Below are 22,556 nucleotides of genomic sequence, written 5' to 3' on the forward strand. Positions count from 1 at the left end.
ACTTATAGTGATTGTGAAATATTAATGGATTGTTGACAGGGGACTTTTAAGTGCATTATCCAATTCCAAGTTTTCCTGGTGGGCCTTGAAATGGTGTGGGAAGAAATGAAATTAGAACTGCCTGTCAAGTATCAGCTGTGCAATTGAGGAAAGAAATCGACTTTATCCGTTAATCGATCAACTTATTGCTTTCTCTTACTAGTTAGAGAAAGAATTCGTTATCGTGTAGATATTCTCTTTCACGTTTTCACAGGACATTTATTCCTAATTTATTTCCTCTTATTCATTTCCTCCTAAATATTTGATTAAGGGCATATCTTGGGGGAGGGGGTTGGTTAGGGTTTCCTTTAAATAGTGTCATCACTGTTTATTAAACTAAATTTTAACATGAGATCACTTAGAAAATTTGATTTGATCGCGTTACTATTTCCTACATACTCTGGATACCATAGTTCCGTTTTACGATCAAGTGATGGGTTATGAGACGGTACATTACACTGGATTGGCACCAAGTTTAATAAAAAAGAAATTGATGGATCGTATTTTCAAGGAAATCTTCGGGAAAAACTGGTAAATAATTTCAATAAAAAGGGAAATGGGACATCACCACTAATTTGTACAATAACTTTTCCTTGTGACGTACGTATATCCCCTTTCGGCTACAATACTGTGTGAAAACTTACACAATTTCACTACTTCCTGTTTGTGGTGTTGAGATAATGTAAAAAAATAGAAATAATTAATTATGACCACAAAAAAAAATATTGTATAGTGAAAATTAATTATACACACTTTTCTTTATTAAAGAGATAATAACTGCTAAACAGTTAAAACTAAAGTGGTGCAAAACTGCCCCGTAAAATAAATTTCAGCGCCCTTAAATTCACTTTATAATCCATAAACATATAAATGATAACAGTTATGCGTAATAAGCGGTTACTTTCAAGTTCTTTGGTACATAATATTAATAAAAACGCTTATCTTAATTATTAATCAACGAAACGGTTTATCTTTTTCTTTTTTCGAAATTTATTTAAGTATTATTTTAATTAATGAATGGCAAGTAATTTGAATATTAAGTAAAAATTGACTATGGCGCACTTTTCTGAGCATAAAATGTTGTTAATATATTTAACTAATTCAATTTTAATGACAAATAAAATCTGGTGTAAAGCTTTCTAGTTTCCTTGCTGCAGTAAGAGAATTTTCGTTTTGTTTCTAATTTAAGGTGCGTCATTTAAGGTTTAAGGCTCGTGCGACTCTTAGAGATTGGATCTGGAGGGATGATGTGTCCTTGGGGTTAAACACAGCAAGACTATGATGCCTTGTCTGTGTAAGACAAAGAGCCAAAGAGACCTTGTGTTTGGGCAGAAATCAGATTATTCTGATTACAGGCCTATTCATAGGGGCTTGGGTAGGTTCAGAAAGCATCTGTACAAGGAGGGGGGGGGGACTTATCAGCTGGGAACAGTTGTGTACTGATTGTGTCAGGATGAGGAGGAAACGGCCTCTTACTTGCTGTTCGATTGCGTTACAATTGAGCGGCTGCGGTGCTACGACATCTTTGGAACTTTGAGGCCAAAGGAGATTGTAGCGCTGAAGGTACTGGTAGGGAAAGTCCTAAAACTTTTTTAGAAGGGGAGGTTTCGTCTACTAGACTCAAAAGGGGTAGGAACAACAAGCCACTTTTGGCTGCGGTGCCGTGGGGCGTCTTAAGGTGCGTCAAAATTTGAGATTATAAGCACCCGGAGCTTCTTTCAGTGTGCACTTACCGGCCTCCGGACAGTTTTCTCTCGTTACATACATTCACTGTCCATCACCGAACAGTAAGTTGTAAGAAAAAAAAACGTCTGGGAACGGAAACACTAGCAACTATAACAAAGCGTTTTTTGAAAATTCAAAAATATTAATAAAAATCTCAAATATGCCTACTAAGTCAGCTAAGAAGGTGGTGAACGTGGCTGGAAAGCGTAAAGGGACGGAGAGTGGACTGGTCCCTACCACTAGAAGCATGTTGCGCCAACCGGATGTGAAGGTAGCTATGGAACTGACTGAGGTAAGCACCAACCAAGAAGCAAACAAGGTAAGTGATGACCAAATTTACACCAAGGCGAACAAAAGTACAAATGGATACACAAATATGGCATATCAAAGTACGGATTTAGGACCCTTTTATGTTATAGTGGAAAGCACTAACAAGGACAAAAAGGGGCTTTCGAGGGTGCACCCAATGTCAGTTGGGAAACTATTATACGAAAAACACATGGACATTGCCAAAAGTATCGACGGAATTAAAAAGCTCGGCGTAAATAGAATGAGAGTTGAGATGAACAATGGGGTAGCGGCCAACAGATTAGTGAGTTCCGCAATTCTAAAGGAAAAGGGGTTCCGAGTATACATACCCAGATATTTATTGCAGAGAAGGGGAGTAATTAGGGATGTAGACACGGATCTGACAGAAGAGGAGATAAAGGAGGTTATGAGGGGCCCATTAGGGGCTGAATACCAGCTAATAGAAATCAGAAGATTAAAGCGAAAAGTGATAGACAGGGATACGAAAGAAACAAAATTCGTTCCCACTCGATCGGTTTTGTTCTCGGTTAGGGGACAGCAGTTACCACAATACGTTTATATACATTACGTAAGATGCGAAGTGCACAATTACGTTCAAAATGTTATACAATGTAAACAGTGTTTACGATTTGGTCACTTTAAAGACCAATGTAAAGGGAATGTAAGATGTGGGAAATGTGGGGAGAATCATGAAGCATCTCAATGTAAAGATAACACACCTAAGTGTGTGAATTGCGGCAGTGCTAGCCATTTGGCAACTAACGTGAATATGTGTCCCCAATATAAGAAAGAGAAAACTTTAAAGCAATTAATGGGCGAGAAGAATATCTCATACTTGGACGCAAGAAGATTGCTATCCAGTAACTCGTTTGCCGCCTTAGCGGAAAAACAAGCCCCCACTTTAGATAGTCTAAAAGAATTCCCCTTACTAAATAAACTCGTAGGTAACGATAATAGGCCATTCGCGTCTACCATCTCTTATAAGAGGAAAACCAAAAGAAATAGGTTTGAGGTGTCCCCTAATTTCGATAAAAAATTGATTAACGACCTATTAATTCAACCGGGTACGAGTAAAAGTACACCAGGAGGATTAATTCCTCAAAACCCATACCGCCCCTCAGAGGTAATGAAAACTGCGAAATCCCTTCAACAGGATCCCCATTTAGATATATTATATGAAGCGGTATACTCCATTTTAAAGAGTATAAATGGAATAGAATTAAAAATACCTGACGACAAACTGAGATTACTAATCAAAGATAAAGTGATAAGTTTGAACGAGGCAATGTAAATTTCCAATTGGTTCTGTTATTAAGTAACAAATACTTTTTAACTGTACAGTGTATATAATATCTCATAGTTTTACTTAGTATACTTTCATTTACAACACATGAATAAAATAAAAATACTACAATGGAACGCAAGATCAGCCGTTTCCAACAAAGGCAGCTTGGAAATCTGTCTAGGCGATGAAAAAATAAATGTAGCTATATTAAGCGAAACTTGGTTTAAGCCAAAGTCAATTATAAAATTTACACATTTTAATATAGTGAGAAACGACAGAATGGACGGAAAGGGCGGTACAGCGATACTAATTAAAAATGATATCCCTTTTAAAGAAATTACCAATTTGTACAAAATAAATAAGCTGATGACTGTGGGCGTTAAAATTCCATTTTTTAAGGATGAATTGTCGGTAATTTCGATATACAACAACCCGGAGAATAAAATAACATATCGCGAATGGAATTCACTCTTTCAGAGTATATCCCCTCCCTTTGTGGTTGCTGGTGACTTCAATGTACACAGCCAAGCGTTTGGCTCTAGTTACACTGAGTCTAAGGGTCGCTATCTATTAGAAGCAATACAAGATAACAATTTAGTTTATTTGAATGACGGAGCGCCCACTTTATTGAATAATTTAAAACAAAAAAATAATTCGGCCTTAGATATTACGATTTGCACCGCACAAATTGCTTCAAAATTTTCCTGGTCCGTAATGGATGATACAATGGGCTCAAATCACTTTCCCATTATTATAGAAACGAATGAAAAATGCTTAGAATGTATTTGTCGACAGAATTTCCGGACATGGAATTTAAAGAAAGCCGATTGGCCGACGTTCCAAAATAGGTTAGATGAGGCTATTTCCAGTGTAGAAGATTATGACAGTTTCATAAATGCTTTAAATATTGTAAATGGAAAAGCTATACCTAAATTAAATCCACGGGTAACCTCGCGTAGTAAATGCTGGTGGGACGAGAAATGTAAAGCCAGTGTAGCAAGTAGGAAAGATGCATTTAGAAAATATAAGTTGAATCCTAACTACGACAATTATATAGAATATAAAAAACAAACTGCTAAGACGAAATTAATTATTAAAGAAAGCAAAACGAAACATTGGAGGAATTTTTGTGAAAATTTGAACAAAAATACTCCAATAAGGCTAATATGGAAAAAAATCAAATCTTTAATGACCCCACCAAATAGTTACATTCCAATAGTTAAAGGTGACTGGTCCAACGATTTTATAAACAAATTAGCTCCCCCTTTTACACAAAATAAAATAGAATTAATGGGCAATAATAATGATAAACATACGCTATTAAAACCGTTTACCATCAATGAGTTTAAAAGAGCTATCAAAAACCACACGAATACGGCCCCAGGAATGGATCAAATACATTACGCAATGATTTTTCACCTTCCCTTAGCGGCTAAATACAGGCTGTTACAATTGTATAACGAAATGTGGAGTAAAGGTGAATACCCACAACAGTGGAAAAATTATTTAATAAGTCCGATATTGAAGAGAAATAAAAATAGGGACCAATGTGAGTCATATCGACCAATTTCGCTGTCTTCTTGCGTCATGAAGACGTTCGAAAGGATGGTGAAAAACAGGTTGGAATGGTGGCTGGAGTCAAAAGGTTTACTTCCGAATAGCCAATGCGGGTTTAGGAAAGGCAGATCGGTACAGGATAGTCAGACTGAGCTCGTTACCGACATTCAGTTGGGTTTCACGACCAATAAAATAACATTAGCATTGTTTTTAGATTTTACCGCTGCTTATGACTCGGTTCAAATACCTATACTAGCAAAAAAGTTAGAAAAATTTAAATTGCCGGGTAAATTTATTAGGAATATTATCGAACTAATATCAAACAGACAGATCTTCTTAAAAATAAACAACCTTCTGGAAGGCCCCCAGCTGACCCAGATAGGCTTACCGCAAGGAAGCATTTTAAGCCCAATCCTGTACTCTATGTATGTAGCGGATATAGAGACAGTGTTGGTCGAAAATGTTAAAATGCTACAATACGCCGACGACGTGTGCATCTACACAACACAAAAAACTTCTGAGGATTGCAAAAAAGCGCTTGAAGAAGTTATGGTAAACCTAAAATCCTGGACACTTCTGAACGGGCTGTCGCTGTCAGAACCAAAATCAGTTCTCTGCCCATTTACTAGAAAGAGGAGATTGGGCCTCTCCGGTGAGATGGTACTGGCGAACTGGAAATTTCCATGCCAAATGTCCGCAAAATTCTTAGGGTTGACAATGGACAAAGTACTTAATTGGAAAAAACACATCGAAACCGTGGAACTAAAAATAGAAAAGTACTTCAACACACTACGAGCCTTTTCCCATAGGAAGTGGGGGGCGGACCCGGAGGTGTCCCTAATGTTCTACAGGGCCACAATAAGAGCGGTACTGGATTACGGGTGTGTTCTGTACGGTCAGGCCTGCAAGTATGTTATGCGACCCCTTCACGTATTACAAAATAAATGTATCAGATTGTGTCTCGGATTCTTGAACAGCACACCTGTGGACGTAATGTACGCGGAGGCTGGCGAATTACCGCTCGCTTATAGAATAGAAGTACTGTCCGATCGATATGTCTTAAAAAAATTAGCCACGAACCGAATAATTTATAACAAAATAAGCCAATTAAATACCGAAGTCCTCACTCACAAATATTGGACAAAAAAGAAAGGCCCCATTTACACAGAAAGTTTTATTAGAATCTCTACCTTTAGAGATAAGGTATATTCGAATAATAAGTTAGATGTGTACAACTTAAAATACGAACATTTATTGAGCGAATTAAGTGTTAACACTTCCTTCGACTTGATAAAGGTACCGGAAAAGATGAGAACTGCGGCCTTCGAAGATTACATTTCTTCCCATTATCCGGGCTCATATCGTTTATTTACAGATGGGTCCAAAATCAATAATAAAGTCGGAAGTGCTGTGTATGATCCGGTTCGGAACTATTTTACGATAATTAAATTAGAAGATGAGGCGTCCATCTACACAGCGGAGCTAATTGCTATTTTAACGGCTTTAAAATATATTTTATTCGTTGTCGGAGAAAAAATATACCATTATTAGTGACAGCCAGAGTGCGTTGTGTAAATTATCACATATACACAACCAGTCTGCAGGAATGAATCACATTATCGCAGAGATTGTAGAAACTATTGCCATTTTTAAAGAGAAGGGAGTCTGCATTAATTTTTTGTGGGTAAGAGGTCATTGTGGTATAAAAGAGAATGAAATTGTTGATACACTTGCAAAGGAAGCCACCAATAGTGGGGAAATGGCTAATTATAAATTACCACACACCGATATCAAGGGTATAATTGCAAAAGCAGCACTACAAAAATGGCAGACAGATTACAATAATGGTGATAAAGGTAGATTCTATAAAACTATGGCAGATCAGTTACCTAGACAACCATGGTTTAAGGGAACTGGCACTAATAAATGGGTTGTTACGACAATAAGCAGGCTGAGAGCGAACCACGCGGTGTGCGGATCGTATCTACACAGGATCAACAAAAGGTCCTCTCCTCTTTGCGTAGATTGCAATGAGGAGGAAGATTTCAAACATGTAATAATGATATGTCCACGTTATGTGGTAGAAAGGAAACGAATGTTTGACGATATATACAGGTATTTAGATGCACCATTTCGCTACGAAGACATTATATTCTCCACCAACAGTTATGTGCTTAAGTCGATAGCAGAGCTAGCAATGAAATATGAATGTATTTAGAAGCTATAGCCGAATTAGAATGAATGGAACAAAATGCTTAGAGAAGGATTACGTGATTTTAATTTTGGTTAAGCGAGAAGGATGGCAGGAGCACAGAGTGCTGCTCCATCCATTAGCAGTAGTTTATGTAAATAGCAGGATATAGTAGAATGATGAATGTGTGAAGCGAATGTATTTGTAGGTAAGAACGGAGAGTAAGTGATATTCTAGTGATAAGCACCTAGACGATGCTGGCTGTATGGCGGAAGCCAATGCCAAAAAAAGAAAACAAAAAAAAAAAAAAAACGTCTGGGAAGAGAGAGAAAAATCCTGAGGGCCAGCAGCTAGGATTCAAATCCGTGTATGTCTTCACTCAGTTCATGAACAGAAAAGACAGAAGACCCACCAACTCTTTAATGATGTGAAATATTACATTGTCAATTAGCCCTGAAGATGACCAAGACCCTAGGTTGTAAGCTCGGCATAATAAATTTTACTCGACTGAAATGGCAATTATTTTTCATCCTATTGAAACTATGAATCAGTCACCAAAAAGAATGAACAAGTATAATTTTTCCTTTGTAAATTATGTAAATATCCCTCTCTGAACTCGTTCAGTCACTATTCTCACTCAGCTCTATTACCTTGCTAATTACTCGCATCTCGCTCATCTCAAGTTCTTCACTATTCCCCTATCACGTTCACAATCTACTGCCGGCATATTTCTCATTGCTCACAGCTTGACAATATCTCGGAGGGATGTCAGTGGACAACTGCTCCACTCTTGTGCTGATTTCTTCCCTTCATCATATCTACTAGGTGCTAATTTTGCAGTTGTAAATTTTTTAATAAATAACTTTTTAAAAAAAAGTGAATTTATGCCGTCCGGAAGTGAAAATATGGTTCTTCCGGATTTTAGCGTTGATGTGGGTATTTCAGCCAAACACACTATAAACTATTAATTCACTATTTTGCCAGATAAGATCATTCTTAGAGAAAACTAACTCTTAAGACTAACTAACTAACTAACTAACTAACTCTAGGGAAGTTATCTTAGAAAGTTCTACTAAATGGTTGTAAAGAGTCAACAGTTCCACTCAAATGCCTTAATCTAAATATTCTAGAAAAGATTCTACAAAATTAATCTGGACTAAATGGTTTCCAGAAAGGGGGATATACTCCCCCTCCAACAACGATGCATGGTAACTAGTTCCCCCAAAGAAGCTCCTAGAGCTAACTAGAGTTTCCCTGAAACTAGAGAAGCAATCAGAGCTAACTGGGGCTAAACTTTGACCTTTTTCTCATCAAACAGAACAAAATGAGAAATCAGAAATTTTAATTACGAAAGAATAAGATTTAGGATCGCTCTTTGACTTTTTCTTTGTCCACTTCCTCCTCGTCTGTCCAAAAAATAAAAATAAATAAATAACTGTTCTACTTGAAATAAAATCTAGAAAAGAGAATAGCACAATGGAGTTATTTTTAAACAAAATTTTTCGCTTTTCAAATGGTTCAATTAGATAAAAACTGTTTTCTGAAAAATACTTTTTTGTAAAACTTTGATCCAGACAAAATTTAAAAAGAAAAGAAAAGAATAAGGAATTAACAGAAAACTGGAAAATAAATTGTATTTTCAATTTTTCCTCGAGCCATAAAAAAGGAAAAGTTAATTAAGTTTATTCCTTTCCTTATAATAATAACTTTTAGAAAATGGACTATGCAGATAAAAAATAAATAATGAAAATTTAAGAAAATTCAAACAATAATTAGGCATCGGGTTCTTTTATCTTTTAACTAAGGATAATTAAGGAACGCTCAGCGCAATAGTGGCCCTACCCACAAAAATGTGAAAACTGAGATATCAACATGTTTGCACTCACCATATATGCTAATCTATGAGTGTAGATCACCTTCTCAGTCTACTCAACAGATGACATGGAAAGTATCTTATTGCACAGAAGAAAATCACAGCATCTGGAAGGCAACTAGAGGCATTGCAAAGTTCAAAAAGAACTTCATTTAAGAAAAGCTGAGTCTGGCCAGAGCTGGAATTAAGGCCGATGCTGATGTAGGAAAAACCAGAAAATGATGTTACAGTTATAGCGTTTGATCTATTGAAAACTTGGTCTATACCGGTTCTCTCTGTGGGTATATGCTAGATATTATAAAAGACATAATCAATCTCAATAACCAGGATGCTCTTATGTATGTCTGGGATGAAGGCTTCAAGGGGTCCTCAAGAAATAGGGTCTTGCATCTTGCACTATATAAAGGCATTTGTAAAGACAAGCAAACTTTTGTACAATGATCAATGTGGAAGTCAGAACATTAATAACATTAAAAGAAAAGAAGTGCAGCAACAGAAGACCCTGGTTTATTACTGGGAAGTTTTAATGAAGAAGAAGGAAGTGGATAAGATGTGAAAAGTATTCATAAAGAATGGAACGTATTATCTTCTTATATTACCGGATTTATAGCATTATAATATTAGCCTATCCCACATATTTTTCCAAATCAACTGAAACCGGATATTGCAATCGTGTCCCTACCCACATGTACTAGCAAGAATTGTTTGTTTTAATGTACCAATTTAATGCATAAGTGAAAACTAGGTACCTACACTGCAATATATGATAAAGTTTTGGAATTTACTTGAAAAATCACCGCCATAAAAATAAATACAGATTTTCATCAAACTTTCAAATCTACTTTTTCCAAATAAGTACTTCAGTGTAGTTGGGCCAGTATTGCGCTGAGCGCCTCAATTAGGTAATAGAACCAACTATACTATGTTAATATAGTTTTGCTACAACACTACTGGAAAAATACTCAGCTCCTATATCTTCTAAATTCCCGAAATAACCAGCCATCCCAATCTAAATTCATCTAGCCAACCTCCTGATTTGCTCTCCTTATCCAATCTTACCCTCCCCCTGTTTTTTCCTGTCGTTTCAGATTTTGTAATACCAGCATCCTCCAGAAACTTAAAATACCCACTCGTAGTCTTTCCATTCCATGTCAATCCCCCTCATTATCAACACTAGACTTCCTGAAAACCTTAAGGCAATGCCTGCAGTGCAATGTGTGTCTCTCAGGATCAATTTTATTAAGGAGTTTTATTTTGGTGTTACTGTTCATTGTTTTTGGTGGCTGATTCATACTTTCAATAGGATGAAAAATTAACTGCCAGTTTCAGTCATTATATATTTTTGTATTATGCCGAGCTTTCGACCTAGGGACTAGGTCATCTTCAGGGCTAATTTACTAAGTAATATTTTACATTACAGGGTTGGCGTGTCTTCTGTCTTGTCTGTTCATGGACTCAGTCATGGACTCATCTCTGTCCATGGGATCACACTCAGCCCATCCTAGTGTAATTATTTATTATCATTTATTTTGGAGCATACTCACAACCTGTAGCCTAAAAGATTCGCTCATTTTGAGAAGAGAGTGAAGCCAGTTCTCTGGTTTCCCCAATGGTTAACACATTACTTGTGGATGCTGAAGATGGTTGAGGACAACCTGGCCACAATATTGAGAAAAAACGGGGCTCACTTTTCTGAAGACTAAATTTTTAAATCCTAGAGGCTGTGCACATTTAATTCTGACAAAACTTGGAACTTGAAAAAAAAAATTTTACTTGATTTCCTCTTATGAACAACTGTAACCGGAAGTAATATTGCTAAAAGCAATGCTTTATAAATCTACAGAAAATTGATTTAAAAAAAAAATAGGCTATTTCAAGAATTTTCTTCTCCCAATTCGACTAAAGTTAATCTGCTCTAGTGGATCTGTCTAGAGTTTTCTTTCCATCCATTGAATCAACTTGAAATGAGGAAAAGCGCCAACAATGGTTTTTTCCAACTGGCAGTAAGGATTGGATTGGAGAAAACGCGTTAACTTCAGTTAAGATTACATTCTCCCGTGGGAAGGGGAAGATGTACGCTGCCGAACCAGCCAATATACAATGGAAATAAACTAAGTCTGTACCATATTCCTTTCTACGCATTGCATTTATAACGCAGACTTTGACGTACAATATATATACGAGTATGTATAATATATCTTGATGTTTGTTTGATATATAATATATTTTGCAGACATCATCAATTATTTGTATCGATTTAACTCACCATAAAGAAAAAACAACGACTGTTTCTCGAACTGGGACTTTTTTTTCCGGACTCGTTGTCGCTTTAAACTGATATTTCCCGGTACAAGAAGCGAAATCAAAAACTACGCGATCAAATTCACGCGATTCTCTCCTATTCTAGATCAAATTCTCCCTTACTTACCCAAAAAAAAGTAAAAAAAATAGAAACAAAAGGAGGTAGTAATTTACTACAAGTATTCACACGGCTTAGTATTCATTAAAGTTAGCAGACTCATATGTTGATGATGATGAGGGTAAGTTAGAGTCTTGTCTCTCGTATAGAGCGGGGAGGGGGGTGTTGTCAAGAATAGGGCTCTAGAGGCAAGTCCCAAGTGACCCCGCAATCAACATGGTAATCAGAGTACAACCCTCCTATTCACCCACACTAATATCCCGTCAAGTTCTCAACTAACTAGTCTCCCATTCTCTTCAGGGATAAGGTCCCACATACAATCTAGGACACACTAGATAGATAGCCAATCTTATATATAAACGCACAGAGATAACGTGCTCGATTTAGATGTTCGATCTTTTTTTTTTTGCTATCGACTTTAATCGAAATTTCGATTAAATTAATATTATTCAGAACCAAATCGAATTAGTCCACTTCCTATGATTAATTTAATGGGTTAAATTAACCTAATAGCAATTAACTCAGACCATTAGCCCTAATTAAAATAATTAGTCCAACTAATGGTTTTGCTCCAACAAATAGTAACCCTAGATTGTCCTTGGCTATGAAACGAAAACATTTCCTTAGATTTATAATCAAATCGTTTCCCCCTTTAAAAGTAGTTGATATTTATCGTTTATTAAAAGTGTCCGGAAGTGCAGTTGTATAAGCGTTTATCGGAAAAAAGTAGCATAATGTTGAAAAATATCCTACTTTGAAATCTTTTTCCAGTTTCCCTCAATTCTCAAATTTTCTTTAAAGTAAAGGATATAATCTTCTTTATCTGTAAATATTTGTTTATGCAAAAGTCCGTTTTTTCTTATGGACCACAGCCTAAGAATGGTATCTCGAGATATGGATAAGTAGGCACTACTTAGCCCCCCCTTTTTTCGTTGTTGTTGATTGCTTGGATACAGGGATGAGCTAGTGGTTCTCCCAGATGATGCATTGTGTGGGAGAGAGAGTGTGAGTGAGAAGTGAACTGTAAGATGCAGTTGATGCGAAAAGAGAGATGCGATAGATGCACAAATGGGTACTTTGAAGGGTTCAAAATTAAGCCTTAATTAAGGAAAATAAATTTCAAAATTTAAGCAAAAACTTTGTGAATCACAATAACAGGAAGACGTGTAAAAACCTAGCTTTTGAAATTTAATTTTTATGATTCATTTATTCTGATAAATTTGAAAATTTAATAACTATAATAGCTTAAAGTGATGCAAAGTTGGTACACGTGATTTTCAATTATAAACTGTAAGCTACAATAAAGGAGCACGCAACGGAAGAATTACCATTCATATCATGTCATCACTGAAAGCTCTACCTAACTTCCGTTTACAGAAACAATTTTTTTGTTCTTAAGAGAGGCCTATTGATTACATATTTAATTATAATTCTCAATTTTTTTATTAAATGCAAAATTTCAATAGCAGCTTTCGTATTCAGGGAGGCATGAATTAAATAATTTTTAGAATACTGTTGTAAGTTTCAACTAAATTAATGGATTCGGGAATATCCGATGCGACTTGGTGTTAATCCTTCCTTACAAGTTAAAAGTGATTGTGCTTAACCTAATCTGGACATGAAAGAAAACCAAATTTCTGGCAAGTTTGGATGCTTGAATTTTATTTAACACCATTCACCGAAGTGCAATTTAAAGAGAAAAAGCCCCATCAACTCTCCATTAGCGCCGTTAATCAAATTTTTACGGCAAAAAAAGTGATAAATAAAAGTTATGGTACCACTTTTTCGCCAAAAAAATGAACCACGTTTGAAAATGGAAGACGCCACGGTAGCGGAGCGGTTAGGGGCTAGACCCATAAAGCTAAGATGCATTGCGGTACTAGGCTACATTCTACGGTCTACACCTTTAATGCTTAATATGAGAAATTTGCAGTAAAGTATGTTTGCTAGCCACCACGATAGCCGAGCGGTTAGACGCTAGACCCGCAAAGCTAAGATGTATTGCGGTACTAGACTATATTCCCCGGTCTATACCTTTAATGGTTAATATGAGAAATTTGCAGTAAAGTATGTTTGCTAGTCGCCACGGTAGCCGAGCAGTTAGAGGCTAGATCCGCAAAGCTAAGATGTATTGCGGTACTAGGCTACATTCTCCGGTCTATACCTTTAATGGTTAATATGAGAAATTTGCAGTAAAGTATGTTTGCTAGTCGCCACGGTAGCCGAGCGGTTAGAGGCTAGACATTCAGAGGCTGGCTAGACGTTCAAGGACACCTAATTACTTAGTAGGACGTAAAGCCGCCTGAAGTAAAAAGTTTGAAAAAAAGAAAAAATCGATTTGTCCCAAAATTGAGATTGTCGACTGTACCTAAACCAAATATCAAATTTGGGCCACAAAATCAATTTGTAGTAAAAAAAATCACCTTTTTGGACTAAAAGAAAAGTTCAAAACATGCATTTCCACGGGAAAAATTAAATGGAAAATCTAAACGATTGTAATAACACGTTCAGAAAAGAAAATACAATGTTCTAAAGAGGAAAATTATCATTTTAATTTCCAAATTTATTATTTATAAAGACTAATCAAATATTTACACGTAATTTTTTAATTTAAATAGAATTGAATATACAGCTGATTTTGACAAAGCCTCATATATTTATCTAGTAAATTATTTTCAGTTTACATTAAAACAAGCAACCTGTTGACATTACATTCAATGTATATACAGTGTTAATTATCACCGAAAATTTTAAACTGATAATCCTAATATAATTCAGTCCAATTTTCAACTCCCATATACATTAATAAATGTATAACATCACATATATACATACCAAATATACATCCATATACATAATCCAGGTATGCATGGCAACATGGAAAACATTGTATTAATTAAAGATACCTAATTATACATTTATTTCCATGTAAATTTATACTAGGAATAATAATTATAGCCGGAAAAGAGTGCGCATTAAAAATGGCTTGACACTTTAATTTAACTCGAGAAATCGGTGGAGATTTAACGGATTTGGATTTTCTTATATCGATTTAGATTTAAATCGATAAAAATTTAGATTTTCGAAAAATTGGAAATTACGCTGTTCCATTAGTTTCGTATTTTTACCTGATAATCAATTTAAAAAAAAAAAAACCAATGGACTTTTTAGACATAATTAAAATTAAATTATAATTACAATATTATGTAAATATTAGTAGCTTTTATATTCTAATTTATTGCATATTCTATTTTATATTCTAGATTATTATTATAATAACTAAAACTTTTTTATTTTTAACAAGAGATAATGGTAAGTATAAAAATTCATCAACGGTGATTGCATGTTACGTCACTCATGTAAAATCAATTAGTACCTTGATGGATTCGCGTTTCCCTCACAACCCCTAGTTAATCTCCTTTGCTTTTTTCTTTTTTTCGTTAAGATATCAGCACGCTCCCTTTTAATGATAAATTGAAATAACCTTCCTTATGGAAACGAGAATCAATATGGGGGAAAAAATATATAACTAAAATGAATCACTTAGCTTTTTTTAAGATATTCATCTTAGTTAACTATAATTATATTTGTGACGTAGTTAGCATTTCTTTCCCTTTTCCTTTTTTTACGGCAATAACTTTAGTTGAAAAAATCTTTACATTCAACCACTAGTCAAGAAAATTATTACAATTATGTTTTCATTTAAATTATTTAAGCGACTTGGTAAGGTTTGCTCAGCTCTGTAAAGGCATGACTCCGAGCTTATAAGTAAATTTGGTCGTTTATAATGTTTTGGCGAATAGCTTTCTATTTGTATAATCGTATTCATTCTTAGATATCCGTACGTATTACTTTCCTTCAAGTAGGTATCATCTTTGGGTTGTTAAATACCGGTGACTCTGATTGATTTAAGTGGTTTGCGTAAATTGTGTCCGTTTTCTTTTCAGGCCAACTACCAAACAAGTGTCGTGGACGGAGGCAACTAGGAAACATACTTTACTGTAAATTTCTTATAATAACCATTAAAGGTATAGAACGGGGAATATAGCGCAATACATCTTAGCTATGCGGGTCTAGCCTCTAGATTAGATTAGATTCCATCGGGGGAATTGGCTATTCAGCCTACGCCACCGCGACACCCCAAGGATCTATTGTGGCATCCCCCTAGTTGAAGACCCTCTCCCTATCCTGTCCTTAACCAAACTGTGGAATTGGGGGGGGGCTCCCAGGTGGTCGATCAGAGCACCTGCCATCAGAGCACCCTCTCGAGTTCTGCTTGCCTTAAAAGCCTTAATAGGTCCGAGAGAGGGCCCTGGCTGAGGCTTGTTGGCACCAGCTTCTCTTTGCCAAAGAGGCGGTACCTTAGCCAGACCAGCCCCTCGCACTGACATACCACATGCAGTGCCGTCTCCTCTTCTTCCTGACAAAACCTACACAGGCTATCCGTTGCCAGGCCCATGCGATGCATGTGCTTATTTAGTCTACAATGGCCAGTGAGAATGCCAACTGCTATCCTTATGGCCACCCGGCCTAGTTGGAGTAGTTCTGCAGTTAGCTTGGGCGAGTAGCTATGGATAAACTTTTTCGCCTGTCTCTGGCCTGGAGTTTTGACCCACCATTCCCTTGATCGGTCCTGCATCCATAGCTTAATGGATGTGCTCCTGAGGCATCTTGAGACACCGCAGAACGGCTCCGGCCCGATAAGCGCTCTCATTGAACCCTCCCGGGCCAGGCGGTACGCCGCCTCATTGCCTCTGTGACCCGAGTGCCCAGGTACCCAAACCAGGAAGACCTTATTATGGCTACTGATTTCCTTCAGTGCACCTAGGCAGTCCCACACCAGCCTTGAGCTGATCTCCCACGAGTCAATTGCCCGCAGAGCAGCCTGGCTGTCCGAATAAATGACAACTCTGGAGTTATACACTCCCCGCCTTCTTATTTCGGTAGCGCAGATAATAATCGCGACTAGCTCCGCCTGAAAGACCGTAGCTAGCCTTCCCAGGCTCACCGAGATATTACATCTCGGATGAGCCCCGTACACGCCGGCTCCCACTCCGTCATCCATCTTAGACCCGTCCGTGTACCACATAGATTCGCCTGTAATTGGCGGCCCATTCTTCCATGCCCCTCTGTCTAAAATCAGGACTTTGAAGGGTTTTTGGAAGTCATGCCTAGGAGTCATTATGTCCGTAGGCAGGCCCAAAATCGGGTCCGCCTCCAGCTCCTCCCATAGGTCTTGATATTTCCCCGTATGCCTGGGATAAATGGGCGCTTGTCCCTGTTGTAGTCGTGCCACAACTGCTCTTGCCACGCCTTGGACGTGAATGTGGAGTGGTGGAAGGTTTAACAGGACCTCCAAGGCCGCAGTGGGGGTAGTCATCATGGCACCCGTCGTACTCAAGCAGGCCAGCCTCTGAATGTCTAGCCTCTAACCGCTCGGCTACCGTGGCGACTAGCAAACATACTTTACTGCAAATTTCTCATATTAACCATTAAAGTTATAGACCGGGGAATATAGCCTAGTACCGCAATACATCTTAGCTTTGCGGGTCCAGCCTCTAACCGCTCGGCTACCGTGGCGACTAGCAAACATACTTTACTGCAAATTTCTCATATTAACCATTAAAGGTATAGACCGGGGAATATAGCCTAGTACCGCAATACATCTTAGCTTTGCGGGTCTAGCCTCTAACCGCTCGGCTACCGTGGTGACTAGCAAACATACTTTACTGTAAATTTCTCATATTAACCATTAAAGGTATAGACTGGGGAATATAGCCTAGTACCGCAATACATCTTAGCTTTGCGGGTCTAGCCTCTAACCGCTCGGCTACTGTGGCGACTAGCAAACATACATTACTGCAAATTTCTCATATTAACATTAAAGGTATAGACCGGGGAATATAGCCTAGTACCGCAATACATCTTAGCTTTGCGGGTCCAGCCTCTAACCGCTCGGCTACCGTGGCGACTAGCAAACATACTTTACTGCTAATTTCTCGTATTAACCATTAAAGGTATACACCAGGGAATATAGCGCAATACATCTTAGCTTTGCGGGTCTAGCCTCTAACCGCTCGGCTACCGTGGTGACTAGCAAACATACTTTACTGTAAATTTCTCATATTAACCATTAAAGGTATAGACTGGGGAATATAGCCTAGTACCGCAATACATCTTAGCTTTGCGGGTCTAGCCTCTAACCGCTCGGCTACTGTGGCGACTAGCAAACATACTTTACTGCAAATTTCTCATATTAACCATTAAAGGTATAGACCGGGGAATATAGCCTAGTACCGCAATACATCTTAGCTTTGCGGGTCCAGCCTCTAACCGCTCGGCTACCGTGGCGACTAGCAAACATACTTTACTGCTAATTTCTCGTATTAACCATTAAAGGTATAGACCGGGGAATATAGCGCAATACATCTTAGTTTTGCGGGTCTAGCCTCTAACCGCTCGGCTACCGTGGCGACTAGCAAACATACTTTACTGTAAATTTCTCATATTAACCATTAAAGGTATAGACTGGGGAATATAGCCTAGTACCGCAATACATCTTAGCTTTGCGGGTCTAGCCTCTAACCGCTCGGCTACTGTGGCGACTAGCAAACATACTTTACTGTAAATTTCTCATATTAACCATTAAAGGTATAGACCGGGGAATATAGCCTAGTACCGCAATACATCTTAGCTTTGCGGGTCTAGCATCTAACCGCTCGGCTACCGTGGCGACTAGCAAACATACTTTACTGCAAATTTCTCATATTAACCATTAAAGGTATAGACCGGGGAATATAGCCTAGTACCGCAATACATCTTAGCTTTGCGGGTCCAGCCTCTAACCGCTCGGCTACCGTGGCGACTAGCAAACATACTTTACTGTAAATTTCTTATAATAACCATTAAAGGTATAGAACGGGGAATATAGCGCAATACATCTTAGCTATGCGGGTCTAGCCTCTAACCTCTCAGCTTCCGTGGCGCCTAACTTTCTAAATGTTAGATTACTAAACTTACAACTACTAAAATATTATTGAGAGTGTAAGTAAGTAAAGAAACTTTAGCAATATAATTTTAAATTAAAACAGAATTAATACTAAGTGTCTACATAGAAAGACTACTAATTTCCATATTATTAATTTAAAAAGCAATATTACACATAAAATAACTTAATAGAATAACTTTTCAGAATGTACAAGAAACCATACTGTCTCTGGCTGTAAGAAATTAAATCCCAAAAGGTGCCCGCATGATGGTGTAATAGTTATGGTTGAATGTAAACTTAATTGGGAACAAAAGGTTGTATAAGGGCGTCGCAACATATGTGAACATATGTATGTAATGTAGTAGGCCACAAAAGGTTTCTACCCACACTTCTGGATCGTTTGTGCCACATTCTTGGTGGTGCGCAAGCTGTATACTCTTTGTTTACTATAACTGTCTTATTAGTTTCTGTTCTCTTTGGGTTTACTGGGATCTACTGAAAGATGTTAGTGTTCCGCAACAACACGCGGAACCTATTATCGACTACTAGAAACTTCGTTCTGTTTTTTCAACTCTTAATCTTACTGCAGTTTTCAAAAGTAGTAAACAATTTCTTTTTAAGCATAGATATAAAAAAAAAATGTATTTCTGTAATGATCAGCTTAGGTCAAATACAAAGAAAGAACAAATTAGCCTGAAGTAAGCCTTAAGAAGAGAAGAATTACCAAGAAATAGGCTGTTCAAATCGGATGAATTTAAAGTTTTCAGCGTTCCCATTAATACTCAAAATTTCTCTCACTCAATCGAGAACATTTTGAGACAATAACAAACCAAAAACAAAAACAAAAAACACTGGTGACTTCGCAATTTATGAGCTAGTTCGAGCGATTTATTTCATTGTTACCAACTGTAAGTTTAAAATTAAATTGTATGATTGTATGCAATTATATAAGCACTAAGCGGATGCATTCATTAGCAATTAAATTTAGTAACTTTTTATGCATCGAATGCCCATCGAGTAGGCCTCCCACAAACCGGAATCGGCCTAAGTGCCAATGTCATCCACTTTGAAAATCCCTAGGACTTCTTGTACAGTTCTCCGAAGAACTGCTCTTCAAAAGAGAGGGAAAAAAAAACAAATAACGCATTTTGGCAAACTGTTCATATTCCATAATTTTTTTAATTAAAATTAATGGACTCACCGGAGCTTCCTTGTGTCCTTTAACTAGTGCCTGCGCAGCCTTCCTGGAAAACATAAGAATACAAAAAATTATTAAACAGGAAGAAATGGACGCTTCTCATTTAAGTCAATGCTAAATTGTGATAACATTGAATTAGGCTATCAGATGCTAAAAGAGCTCTCTAAGGCTGGAAACATAGTGGAGCGGCGATGATAGTTGCTTCAGATCAAAGGGACCGACAAGCAGCGAGCAAAGAGTCGCCATGCACATAGTGACCGAGTTTAGTCGACGAGACATGATGGAGAGGAATTATTTCTATACGAAAATTCTTGCTTGAAAATTTGGTATTTACAGCAGCTTAGTAGCAGGAGCTGCAGTGTTCTTTGATATAAACAGGACTAGATATGAACATGGTGAATTCATTCCATCACTTGTACCAACAACTTCGGGAACAACCTGGCAAGTTTCATGCGTATTTTCGAATGTCTGTTTCAACATTTGATTACATACTATACAGTGTTTTGAAGCACGTTAATCAAGAAAAGGGCGAATTTCAATGTTAACCCCATTAATCCTGGTCCCATTTCTTATCCAACACAAATCGGTTGTGATGTAGAAGATCCTTTTGGTCTCACAGAGGTTCCTTTAAAAAAACTACACCAATAAATGCAGCAATATCCATTTTAACCTTTGAAAATTGAGGCGCGATGAGAGCGAAGAAATTTAAACATGTCACAACACGTTGCTCTACTCTCTCTCTCTTGGTAGCGTTGCTCTATCTTCGCTTTGCTCCCCACTATGCGCGGTCCCATACGGTTAACTTGTGTGTTTGTTATCGCCGCTTTGCTCTTCGCTATCATCGTCGCTTTGCTCGCGGCTCCACTATGATTAGGGAGAGGCAAATAATAATAATGAATAAAGAAAGAACTTCTCATTCAAGGGAACTTCAAACTATGCCTTTCCGGTAAAACTCACTCTGAAATTAGTAAAAACGCAATACTTCCTTTATTAGAATAGTAGGAGAAAAACTAAAAAAACTTCGTGTAATTTCCACCAAGAGGAAAATAAAAAACCAACTGGGAGTTGGAAGTGGAGGAAAAACTAATAGATTCATCCAAATTCAGACAACGGATGTAGAAACAAACTAAAAAAAAAAAAAGAAAGACAACTTTTTAGGACAACAGGATATTTGCAAAGACTTAAGGGAATATTCGCCTGTCTGAAAATGATTACAAAGTAGGAAAAAATAAAAGAACGAGGACAGATACAATGTTTATGAGTCGAAGAAAACCCAGAGGTCGACTTTTTTCTTTTCTTACACAGAAACAAAAATACAATGTGGGTACCCATGGAAATCAGTCCCCCCTCCATCGGGGAAGAGGGAAAGGGGGGTCTGAAGGTTTCAATAACTTGAAAGTGGTTTGAAAGTAAATAGCACGATCTGAAGAGGAGAAGAGGAGTTAAGCTAGTCAGCTTCTAAGTTTGTAACTTTTTCCAAAGTCCCCGCGCCATCCCCCCCCCCCAAAAAAAGCCTACCGGAAACTAGAAGACAGCCTCTTCCACTATCTGTTACAGTCGCTTGGGACAACTATATTCTACCGCCCGCCCAAAAAAAAGTTCTTCCGTTTATGCGAACGTATGTAGGGGGTACACATTACTTTAACTTCCGTTATTACGCACGTTGCTGGTAAGTTTCCATCAATGAGTGTGTTGTTGGCTTGCATATTCACATTTATTCTCTCCTTTTTCTTTTTCTTTTACCAATAAATTTTTTCTTTTCTCTTTTCACAAAGTGGAAAGCATGGAAATCATGCGGGTTTTCTATTCAGAGTTAACATTCGGAAATACACGTTTTTAAGGTTCTTTCAGTATCATAGTTTTTATTTATTTTTTTTAAACGTACGTCCGAACAAAGTATCGCAAATCGCAGGAAGGTGGTGGCAGGAAATTATGGACTCTACGTAGCACTCAAAATCTTTTTGTTTAATTAATTTATTTGTTAAGTTACACCAGCGCTAGCCACGCTATAAGTAACAATGACAATAACTGACACCGCTACAAACTCACTAACTGAGGGGTGAAGTTACCCAGTGATAACACTTCCTAAGTCGTCTCCCAGGATTAGCTACTCTCTTCAGAAGAGAGAAAATCGCGAGACTACTGACATTTTAATCGCCTGGGAGGATGATCTGGATGGTGATGAGATGATAAATGGCGGACAAGAGGATTGGAATGAGAGTGCAAGTTCTGGATGAAAACTTTTATAGGTGATTTCCTGCCAATCTGGACCTACAAACGGGAATTTCTAGATCTGTGTGGATAGTTAGATTTGAAATGTAAAGCGTTAACGATAGTGCGGAGAATTTTAGACTGAAGAGATTGAATTCTGTGAAGATTGGAGCGTTTCGTTGAACCCCACAGTTCAATACCGTGTAGTTCAGGCGGGTACTCAAAATCCTATAACAGGAATTACTATTTTATTAGGCGACTTTTTTTTTCCATAATTTTTCCAGATTTTCTGAAAAAGTGCTAAAAACGAATTAATTACTTTAGGCTCGCTTCGGAAAACTAATTCAAAACATGTTGATTTACAACTTTTATTTGGAAAATGTTTTCTGAAATGTTTCCTGTGGGAGTAAAAGTACGTAAAGGTACCCTTATAAAGCTCCATTTCAGTATTATGTACGAAACCAATTAAGCACTTATCCAATTACTAGACCCTTCACTACGTAGTCTAGTCGACCATCTTCTATCGTTTTCTCTTTGAATCGAATATTTCCCAGTCAAACTTTAGCTCACCATCTCCCAAGTTTTCTTTCACACAAAAACATGTTAAAATTTACTGAAGTCTTTATAAACGTGCTGACTTAGTTCCGGTGACATTTGGAAGCCATATGTCCTGCCACTCTCAGTGGAATTTTAGAATGATTCCGCTTTTTAAAAGAAGAAGCAGGAATACCCAAAATATACGTGATCCCCAAAAGGCACAT

General features: G+C 37.4%; 1 protein-coding gene across 3 annotated transcripts in view; it reads right to left on the reverse strand.

Annotated features, from left to right (window-relative positions):
• The window catches only part of LOC141454773 (uncharacterized), a 309,424-nt gene that overhangs the window by 264,702 nt on the left and 22,166 nt on the right, over positions 1 to 22,556 (reverse strand). For all 3 annotated transcript variants that reach the window (XM_074129359.1, XM_074129358.1, XM_074129357.1), the window contains one exon: positions 19,588 to 19,630. The gene's annotated coding sequence lies outside the window, so the exon portion shown is untranslated. The remainder of the gene's footprint in view (positions 1 to 19,587; positions 19,631 to 22,556) is intronic.

Source organism: Rhodnius prolixus, unplaced genomic scaffold, assembly GCF_049639745.1.
Source record: "Rhodnius prolixus isolate KJV_2025 unplaced genomic scaffold, Rpr scaffold_9, whole genome shotgun sequence".
In the NCBI taxonomy this organism is placed as follows: domain Eukaryota; kingdom Metazoa; phylum Arthropoda; class Insecta; order Hemiptera; family Reduviidae; genus Rhodnius; species Rhodnius prolixus.